Source organism: Giraffa tippelskirchi, chromosome 9, assembly GCF_054371585.1.
Source record: "Giraffa tippelskirchi isolate mGirTip1 chromosome 9, T2T-mGirTip1v1.2.pri, whole genome shotgun sequence".
Taxonomy (NCBI): Eukaryota; Metazoa; Chordata; class Mammalia; order Artiodactyla; family Giraffidae; genus Giraffa; species Giraffa tippelskirchi.
Window position 1 is genome coordinate 151,415,860 of NC_137283.1, and position 11,387 is coordinate 151,427,246.

Consider the following 11,387-nt stretch of genomic DNA (forward strand, 5'->3'; position numbering starts at 1 on the left):
CCTTTTCCTATTTGGAACCAGTCTGTTGTTCCATGTCCAGTTCTAACTGTTGCTTCCTGACCTGCATACAGGTTTCTCAAGAGGCAGGTCAGGTGGTCTGGTATTTCCATTTCTTGCAGAATTTTCCACAGTTTATTGTGATCCACACAGTCAGAGGCTTTGGCATAGTCAATAAAGCAGAGATAGATGTTTTTCTGGAAGTCTCTTGCTTTTGCGATGATCCAGTGGATGTTGGCAATTTGATCTCTGATTCCTCTGCCTTTTCTAAAACCAGCTTGAACATCTGGAAATTCACGGTTCACGTATTGCTGAAGCCTGGCTTGGAGAATTTTGAGCATTACTTTACTAGCATGTGAGATGAGTGCAATTGTGTGGTAGTTTGAGCATTCTTTGGCATTGCCTTTCTTTGGGAGATAATGGCAAATAATGATGAATTCTGAGGAAATGAAAGAGGGGGATACAACAGCAAAGGTGGGGAAAGCATCACTTTAGATGAGAAGGTAAAGCAAGTCTCCTCTAAGGGAATATAATCTGAGCACTTAAATGACAAGAGCAATGGCACCCCACTCCAGTACTCTTGCCTGGAAAATCCCATGGACAGAGGAGCCTGATAGGCTACAGTCCATGGGGTCGCTAAGAGTCAGACACGACTGAGCGACTTCACTTTCACTTTTCCCTTTCATGCACTGGAGAAGGAAATGGCAACCCACTCCAGTATTCTCGCCTGGAGAATTCCGGGGACAGCGGAGCCTGGTGGACTGCTGTCTATGGGGTCGCACAGAGTCGGACACAACTGAAAGTGACTTAGCAGCAAATGACAAAAAAGAATCAGCTGGGAACTCCCTGGTGGCCTGGTGGTTAGGACTCCACAGTCTCACTGCCAAGGGCCTGGGTTCAATCCCTGGTCGGGAGACTGAGGATTCCACAAATCACACAGAGAAGCCAAAAAAAAAAAATCAGCTGAATCTGTATCTAGGGATAGGGCCTTCCAGGCAGGCAAACAGCTGGCACAAATGAAGGACTGAGCTCAGTGTGTCCTGGGAACAGAAGACTCACCGTGTAGAACACTGAGAGAAAGAGAAGGGGTGCCTGATGATGTCACAGGTGGGCAGGAGCCTCCTCATCTTGGCCTGATGGACTTTGTCTAGAGTGTCATTCATTCTAACTGCAGTAGGAAGCCATCGCAGGGTTTTCAGCAGGGTTCAGCTCTGAAGGATTTGGGTCTGTAGGGTTTGGGCTGTAGATGGTAGTTATATTGGTCAAGATGGGGAAGATGAAGAAAAAGCTTGTTTGTGAGTGGGAAGGTTAAGATGGGCAAACAGTTCTTTTTTTAGATCTCTTAAATTTGAGATGCCTAGCAAATGGTCTTGGAGAAGTTCAGTCGGCCACTGAATTTATGAGTCTGGTGTTCAAGAGAAAGGTCAGGACTAGACTTATAAATTTGAAGTCATCAGCATATGAATGGCATTTATAGCCGTGACACAGGATGAGATCATTGAGGGCAAACATATAGAATAGAAAATGAGCTTCAAACTTTAGAATACCAGAGAAGGAGTCAGCAAAGGAGACGGAGAGGGAATGTCAAAGAAGGAGTAAAGCCAGGAGAAGACACCAAAGGAGTCAAGAAAAGAGGGAGTGGTCACCACTAGATGCCAGAGTGAGGCCAAGGAAGGTGAGCACTGACTCCTGGTTTGGGCAAAGGGGGAATCACTGGTCCTCTTGACACCAGTCATTTCAGTTGTGCGGTGGTGAGGGAGGCCAGATGGCAGTGGTCAAGGACAGAGGTGAGTAGAAAGAGGACAGGCAGTTCTGAATTGGGGCAGTTTCTGGAGGAGAATATAGATTCAAGGTTTCTTGTTGGTTTGTTTGGTTGGTTGGTTTTCTTAATGATGAGGCCCTCATGGGTCTGTGGTTGGGAAAATAGAGAGGGGGACCCTGATGACAACAGAGACAGAAACGAAACTCTTGGAATTGAGTCTCGCTTTGCAACCTCTGTCAAGGATGTTTCAGAACAACTTTCTCCGAAGTAAGAATAAATTAAATATATGGGGGTGTTCTGGAGTATCAGCTATTATCTGAGAGCCAAGAGTGGGGAATGTAGGGTGTTGGGAGGGTGGGGTCAGAGAAGGAAGAGAAACTAGCGTTTACTGGGCGAATCACTGTGTCAGGCAGACAAGGGAACTTTGTGGCAATTTTAAGTTTTGAGTATTACATTGCTTTTTAATTTGTTTTTGGTTTTGATGGTGGCAAAATATACATAACACAAAATTTGCTGTTTTAGCTGCTTTAGGTGTATAGTTTGGAGGCATTAAGTACTTAACAATGCTGTACAGAGAACACAACTAAATAAAGTTTTTTTCATTTTCATCACGCTAAACAAAAGCTCTGAACCAGTTTTTTTTTTCAAGGCAAAAGCACTGGCAAAGCCAGCTCAATTCTTCTTTTCCTAAATATTTATTTTTATTTATTTGTTTGGCTGCCCCTGGTCTTAGTTGCAGCACACGGTGTCTTTTCATTGCAGCATACAGGAGCTCGTTTTTAGTTGCTGCGTGCAGAATTTTAGCTGCAGCATTTGAACTCTTGGTTGTGGCATATGTGATCTAGTTCCCTGACCAGGGGTCAAACCCAGGCCCCCTGCATTGGGAGCATGGAGTCTTAGCCACTGGACCACCAGGTTAGTCCCAGCTCTGTACCATTAAACAGTAATGCCCCATTATGCACCCCTCACGGTCCTTTCTCTACTTTTTACTGTGAATTTGCCTCTTCTAGGTACCTCATATGGGTTGGTGGCTCTCCCTGGTGGCTCAGACAGTAAAGAGTCTGCCCTCAGGGAGGGAGACCTGAGTTTGATCGCTGGGTTGGGAAGATCCTTGGGAGAAGGAAATGGCAACCCACTCCAGCATTCTTACCTGGAAAATTCCTCAGACAGAGGAACCTGGCAGCCTTGCAGGCTGCAGCCCATGGGGTCTCAATGGAATCATAGTCCCCCTTTTGCATTTGGTTTATTTCACTTAGCCCATTTTCAATGTTCATCCACAATGTCACTTAGAACAGAATTTCATTCTCTTTGGATGACGAGATGATATTCCATGTATGCATCTACCACAATTTGTTTATTCACGTATCTGTTGACAGACATTTAGGTTATTTCCACTTTTTGGCCCTTAGGAAGATCCCTGCTTTGAACATGGGTGTACAAGTGTCTGCTTGAGTCTCTGCTTTCAGTTCTTTGGGGCCTAGATCTAGAAGTGGTCCCACTGATTTTTTTGTTTAAGACTTACAGTAATCCATAGAGAGAAAGACTGGGGCTGATTTCCTTCCTTAGAACCCTCAGTGGGGAACTGTATGCTCCCAGCTCCCGTGACGATCCCCCAAACTGGACATTGGCCAATGCTTTCGCTCTCAGTCAGCCTCAGCTTCCAGGTAAACTCTAGTCCTCAGCCCCCATCTCTTAAGCCCTATTTATGCAGAAGAGAACCCATTCAACACATTCTGGTGGAGAAGAACAGGGAGGCAGGCCACCTCTCTCCATCTTCCCATTGGGACCGCAGTGAGTGCTGGGGTGTGGACTTACTGCTCTGGGGTGGCTTGGTGTAAACGCTCAACACACACGCTTGTAAATGAACTGCTGTCTCATTCTTCAGATCCTTTTAAATTAGAAAGAACATTCTCTCTTAAAACTGTGCTCCTTTCTTTCTTCTTCTTTCTTTTTTTTTTTTTTTTTTGCCACACAGTGTGACTTGCGGGATCTTAGTTTCCAAGTCAGGGTTTGAACCCGGGACCCAGCAGTGGAAGTGCTGAGTCCTGACCACTGCACCATCAGGGAATGCCCCTGGGCTCCTTCTTTAAAAAGCTAAAACCTGACTTTTCCAAGGAAAAACAAGTCCTCTGATAGCAAGCAAGTCACAATACTGTAGTCATTGGTACATTTTAGACATGTTAAAGCTTAACACTTTATCCACCAGAAGATAAATTATTTTAGTATCATGATGATAGACTGAGCTGAGAAAATTATTTGTAGAAAATAAGTAAAACAATAGAATTGCAACAATTTTTAATAACTAGTATTTCCCATCGGGGGCTATACAGGAAACAGAATAGTCTCTCCTTAAAGATACGAAAGTATTTTATGATCCAAAAATAGCTGGTCTCTGCATTGTTTCAGCAAGTTTCCCTTAAAATAGAATTTCACTTTCCTTTTAAAATGTTATGATCTGCATGATTCTACAGAGCTTAGTTCTGTCCAAACAAATCGTCCTGGAGTGAAGGGCAGCTTAGTGGCCCAAGGGGTGGGGATGGTGAGAGGATTTTATGTTTTTTGTTAATGGTTCTGGCTCCCTTCTGGATTGCAACACGCTAGCGAGGACCCTGGGGAAAATCCCAGTGCTGAGGGAGAGGAAGAGGGGTCAGGAATTGGGACTTGAATCTCAGAGACAGGACACCCCAGCATAGCTTTCTCATACATCGGCAGGGATGGTGCACTTGGATACACAATTCATTTTTTTTTTGTTAAGGGTAGGGGCTTGGTAGAGTGGCTTTCTCATTATTTTCTCTGTATTTATTTCAATCTTTTCTCATAAACTTCAAACATCCTAAATGTATACATCCTAAATGTATCTTTCTTTCCTAACACGGTTATGATATACTCTATTTCTTTGATATACCCTGTTTGATATACACCTGTTTCTCATTTACAGGTGAGATATTTTTTCCCAGAGTTTTGTGGGGTTTTGTATATTTTGATTATTGTTTGGTAACTCTTACTGGACTCTGTCCACAACTTTTTCTGTTTCTGATTTTTTTTTTTCCCAATGATCTTTCTAAAGTACTCTATTGCAGGTATATCTTTTACTTTTTCTCCCTTTCCTTTTAAATATTTTCATTTTAGCTTTCATGTTATATATATTTTTTCAGGTTATATTTTCTTGAAATTATTGTATAAGACTGCTGGATTGAACCCACATCTCCTGTGTCTCCTGCATTGCAGGCAGATTCTTTATCCACTGAGCCATTCTTAAAAGCATAAAGACTAAATCAGTCTTTAGATAATTATTGACTTTATATTTCCATTCCAATTATCAATCCTCTAGAAAATCTGTGGTGAAGATTATAATTGTAAAATAATTTGTTACACCCTTGCCTGGATCCATCCATTTACTTAGAAAGATCTTTTATTAATTCTGTAAATATCTTTTTTATTTGGGGGGGAACCCAAATTACATAAGAAAAAGGGTAGAAAAGATTCATTTTATAACAATTTGAAAATGTTTAACTGAAAGAGCTTCTTGGATTTCCCTGGTGGTACAGTGGATAAGAATCTGCCTGCCACTGCAGGGGACATAGGTTTAATCCCTGGCCCGTGAAGATTCCACATGCCACAGAGTGACTAAGCCCATGGGCCACAACTGCTGAAGCCCGCGTGCCAAGAGCCCATGCTCTGCAACAAAAGAAGCCACTGCAGTGAGAAGCCCCCACACCAGTGAGCCCCAGCTGACTGCACTAGAGAAAGCCCTCACAAAGAAATGAAGACCCAGCTCAACCAAAAACAAAATAAATAAACAAATTTAACTTTTAAAAAAATAAGAGCTTCTTAATATTATGCGGATAAATTTCTTATAATCCCTTAGAAATTAGAATCATTAGTATTTGCATTTTTACAGCCACAAGTTAATAGGTACATAGACGTAAGCAAAATAACCTCTTTTCTCTAGATGCTACTGTCATAAATTAGCACAACACACCCCTAAGATGATCTTTCCTGCTGGAGTCAGGACTAAAGCAAGAATGGTCCCTGCCACTTATTACTCAATACTCTTGTAATCCCGGAAGATGAAATCAGAGCAAGGAAGCAAAGGCACCTAAATATTAGAAAGTAAAAGTGATGAAGTATAGATAATAGGGACACAGACCCTGATCCCCAAATCTAAACCCTCAGAAGTTCCAAAATACAAAATTATTTAAAGACTCACTTGTTTGCAAACCTTGACCCATAATAATATGAGGTTATTCAGTCTTCGTTTACCCACCTCAGTGTTAATATCACATGCAAATATATCACTGCATTTAGTCACAAGGAATTTTCTGAGACCCCACTGGGGACTTTGATGCGCTGTGTCACCTTTCTAAAATTGAAAATATTCTGAATTCTGAAACACAAATGACCCCCAAGAATTTGGGTAAGGGATTTTGTGCCTGCAATATACTGTGCAGTGTCCAGGGACACCAAAAAGATAGAAATATTCATGTTGTCATCCAAGAGCTCCCAGTCAAAACTGAGATGGCAAGATACATTCATAAGAAAAGCTTTAAGCTTTCAAATTTGACTTGAAACAAATACATGGTCCTAGTTGGCTCGGGGGTTGGTTGAAGTGAAGAGATACACAAGACTACCTGTGAATATTTATTATTTCGGTGCCCCAACATTGTACCAGCCTGTGTTTGATGGATAGAGCTTTGGCCCCAAATATGGAAGAACAAGGAGGGGAAAGATGATTTTAAGCTGTATATTTTAGTCTTGTTGTAAGTGTCAGAAACTTTGCTTAAAGTCCAGGCTTGGGTGAGCCTCCTCCCGCTGGTCACTGAGCGCTCTCCTGCCTCTCTCAGCTGGATTTCTCCTTCCCTATTTCACTCTCAGGCAGGCTCTTTCTGCACAGTGGGAAAGATGGCTACTGGAGGTATTCCATTTGTGATCCCTCCAGACTGCAATATCTACCAAAAGAGAAGAGAGAGACGGTTGTTCCTCCTGCATCCATCTCAGTCCCTCATAATGATCTAGCCTAATCATGTTGGCATTTCGACACAGACACTTTCCTCCTGGCCTGGAGTAACCCTGAGCTACTGACTTAGACACACACAAAGCTGGATAGCGTCCAGCTGTAGCAAACCCTGAAGCCGGTATCACTTGCTGAAGATTATAGAGAGGGGTGAATGAAACCCATCACGGGCTAGGCATTTAACATAAATCATCTTTGGAATTCTCACAACACTGAAAGCAAGGTATCACAGCTCCCATTTTAACAGATAGACAACAGATAAGCTTTTCATAATCTTCCAGCTCAAGGGGACACTGAACAGCTTGAGTCACACCTTGGGCTTTGTAATTGACAACCACACTATAGTCATGAGCCTGTCCAGTCTCCCTGGATGACCCCTTCCAGCCCCTGCAGCGGTGGATGCGGGCAGCAGACCTGACTGCCTGGGAGGGGTGATGCTGTGGACCAGCCATGGTGGCCATGTCCCAGCTGGCCCACCTGCCCACCATGGTGCCCTACCCCTGCCCAGAAGTGCTGGAGGGCTCAGCCTCTTTAGACCCCCAGGTACTGCCCCTTCACCACTACCGTGTTTCTATCTGGAGCCTGTGTCCTCCCCAAAGCCAAGGAAAGTGTGTCTGTACACCACACCCCAAAATGTTTTTTTTAAATAAAAAAAACATAAAAAAAAAAACCTATATTACACCATAGTATAAACTTAAGCAATTACAAAAGCAAAGGATGCGTGCTGCTTGAAACCATTGAAGATGAAATATACTAAAACTTAAACCTTCAGAAGAATACACAGCCAAGACAATGGCTGCTGTTCCATTCATTGCAAATACATTTCCTCCTATTAAAAATGCAAAAAAAAAGCAAGGACTGCTGGGGCAGATTAATGTTTTAAAAAGGAATAGATGTGTGCAGTCACCCTAGAGCTTTCCTCCTAAACAGGACCCCTTTGCTTTGCTGAGGAGGATAGGCAGGCAAGAAGGGGGGCCTGCACTGGAGCAGTGGTCACATCATGACAATAGAGGAGGAAGGGTATCAAGGAGCCTGGTCACTCTGCTCACAGGTGCTGATGTCTGTATATCTAAAACAGAGACAGCATTCACCAGTGGATGTCAGACAGGAAGCTTAGGATGCAAGCTCAGGAAGGAGCTTTAAAAGTGAGTGCTTCATGCTAAATTAACAGATGCTTAAGATGTTTAAGATGGGCTCAGACAGTAAAGAATCCACCTGCAATGCAGAAGACCTGGCTTCAATCCTTGTGTTGGGAAGATCCCCTGGAGAAGGGAATGGCAACCCACTCCAGTATTCTTGCCTGGAGAATTCCTCGGACAAAGGAACCTGGCGGTCTACAGCCCATTGGGTCGCAAAGAGTAGGACACAACTGAACAGCTAACACACACAGATGTTTAACAGAAAGAAGAGAAGTGCCTTGCTAAAAAGAATGAAACAGAGTATTATAGGTAGAAGGTGTAACATTTATTTGGATGAAGTATTTTGCCCCTGCTGAGTCTTGGTTGGAACATCCTTCCCATCAGTAGTCGCTTGCTTTCTCCTTCTAAATATGAGAAATGTCTGGGTCCCTTCAGAACTGAGATAAGTGTGTGAGGACAGGCTTACGCTTGATGGCTATGTGTTAGTCATTCAATCATGTCCTATTATTTGTGACCCCATGGACTGTAGCCCACCAGGCTCCTCTGTCCATGGGATTCTCCAGGCAAGAATACTAGAGTGGGTAGCCATTCCCTTCTCCAAAGGATCTTCCCAACCCAGGGATCGAACCCCACATTCCAGGCAGATTCTTTATCATCTGAGCCACCAGGGAAGCCCTTAAATGCTATGGTCCTGCCCTAAAATACAGGAGAGATGTGCTTGAAAAGGGGGAAAATATCATTTATAATTCTTATGTATTAGACTCTTACAGTTGCAAACCTCAGAAACTGGACTTAATATGAGAAAAAAAAACCTGGACTTAATATAAGCAAAAAATTGACCTATTGGCTCATTTAGAGAAATATTTAAAAGAAGCAGACTATAGGCATTTTCTGATCAGGAGTTGATCCTTTAGCAAATATGATATTTTGGGACCAAGTATCCTATATCCAAGTTGGAATAACCTTCTAAACAACTTGCTGAAAGTCACCCAAGGAATGATTTGTCAGTGTTCCAGAAGAGGGAGGTACAAAGGCAAAGGAGCTGTGCCTGGAACTTCTCTGAATAATTAAGTTACAGTTGCTATTTGCAAGTCACTGCAGAGACAATCTTCCAAAAGATGCTATTTATTCAGTCATGTGTGCAAACCTAGATACTTCTTATATTAACATTGTAATTATATTTTGGATCTTCCTCTGTTGTGCTCTTCAAGGACAGGATTGAGTCTTAAATGCAGAAGTCAGAGGAAGAAAAGGCACTTTTCTCCTGACGGGGGGGGGGGTAATCTTGAGCTGCTGACTTAGACATACACAAAGCTGGATAGCGTCCAGCTGTAACCAGCCCCCAAGCCATTGTCACTTACTGAAGATTAAAGAGAGAAGTGAATGAAACCCATCATGTGCTGGGTATTTTACATAAACCATCTTTGGAATTCTCACAACACTGAAGGTGATGTCTTTGAGGAATAATAAGCTGTATAACACCTAGCTTTTTGTTTCCTGTTAACAAATCCTTCTTCCCTTACCGTACATCTATGAATGATCATCATGATTATTATCAAAAGCTCAATCCTAGGAGCCAGAGATGCAAAGAATTGAATACAACTTTAGCCCATGGAGAGCTCACAAACTATCTGGGGAAATGGAACCCAAATATGAAGCAATAAACAACCTAGGGTGGGACTGGGCTGAATGACTAGAGTGCAGAAAAGACTTAAGGACATGACCGAGGCTGGAATTACCCCTCAATGTCTATTTCCCCTTCCTTGGTAAGACAGCTCTGCCCCTTACTCGGAGAAGGCAATGGCACCCTACTCCAGTACTCTTGCCTGGAATCCCATGGACGGAGGGGCCTGGTGGGCTGCAGTCTATGGGGTGGCTAAGAGTCGGACACGACTGAGCAACTTCACTTTCACTTTTCACTTTCATGCATTGGAGAAGGAAATGGCAACCCACTCCAGTGTTCTTGCCTGGAGAATCCCAGGGACGGGGGAGGCTGGTGGGCTGCTGTCTGTGGGGTCGCACAGAGTCGGACATGACCGAAGCCACTTAGCAGCAGCCCCCTACTAGCTGGGACTACAGCCATCCAGCATATATGTAGACTACATTTCCCAGTCTCTCTTGCAGCTTAGTGTGACTAAGTTCTGTCCAATGGGATGTAAGCAGAAATGACAAGTGTAACTTCTCCCAGGGATTCTTAAAGGGAAAAACTACCTCCTCTCCTCTTCCCTGCCTGCAGGAGCTTCAGCAGCCATCTGGCATCATGAAGCAGGTTTGGGAGGAAGTCACTGGTGGCAGAGCTACAAGGGGGGAGAAGCAGAGGTCTGACTCTCCGTAGCACTGCCTCTACTCCAGATGTCCAGCCTTCACTCTTTCATGTGAAAGAGAAGGAAACTCCTGTTTCATTTATGCCACGGTTATTTGAGGCTTTTGTCATTGTAGGCAAATTTAATTCTAATTGCTAAAAGAGCACAGTGTGCAGCCACAGTCACCAATACCTCCCAAATCCTACTGTGTAAACTTGAGCAAGTCACTTCCTTCCCCCGGGGGGCCTGGGAGAATCCAAAGAGAATAATCAATGAGAGAGCAGGAGAAACCTCTTGGGGGTTTTTAGATGGTCTGTTGTGATATAGTACGTCTGGATGGGGAGGGGTGAGGCTGCAGTCCATAGGGTTGCAAAGAGTCGGACACAACTGAAGCGACTTAGCATGCACACACACCACTAACCACCTCCCTATTTTCCTGAAGTGCTTAAGGAATGAGTCCTTATTTTTTTTTTGGCTGCACCTCGCAAAATGCAGGATCTTTGGATGGATGGAACCTGCGCCCTTTGCAGTGGAAGCGTGGAATTTTAACTATTGGACTGCCAAGGGCAGTCCAGGAATTAGTCCAGTTTAGTTTGTAAGTCTTGACTCTTTTAGCTACAAGTTAAAAAAACTCAATTCAACCCTGCTTTAAAAAAAAAAAATAAATAAGTGGGCAGGGTGAGCTTTCGTGGTTGGTTCATGTAATTAAAGAGGCAAGAAATAAGCACAAGGAAGGCTGGCTCAAGATCAGATGATGTCATTAGGATGTGGTCTCAGCCCTGCTTCCCTGAGCTCACTGCATTGTCCTAAAGCTGCTGCTGCTGCTGCTGCTGCTGCTGCTGCTGCTAAGTCGATTCAGTCATAAGGCAAGTGGTGGCCTCTGGCAGCAATGAATTCACAGCCTTTCCACTTTATAGCCCAGGTGGAAAACACCTCCTTCCATAGGGCTGCAGAGAAACTCTCAACCTACCTGCCTCCCTGTGACTCTGCCTCTGGAGACCTACATGTATCCATCTCTGAAGTGGGTGGGGCATCCCCCCAAAACTGCATGGATTGAGAGTTTGAAAAGGGTGGTTGTTTTGGTTTTTGATTTTGGGGGCGGTTTTTTTGCCATGCCATTCAGCATGTGGGATCTTAGTTCCCTGACCAGGGTCCAAACTCGTGCCGCCTGC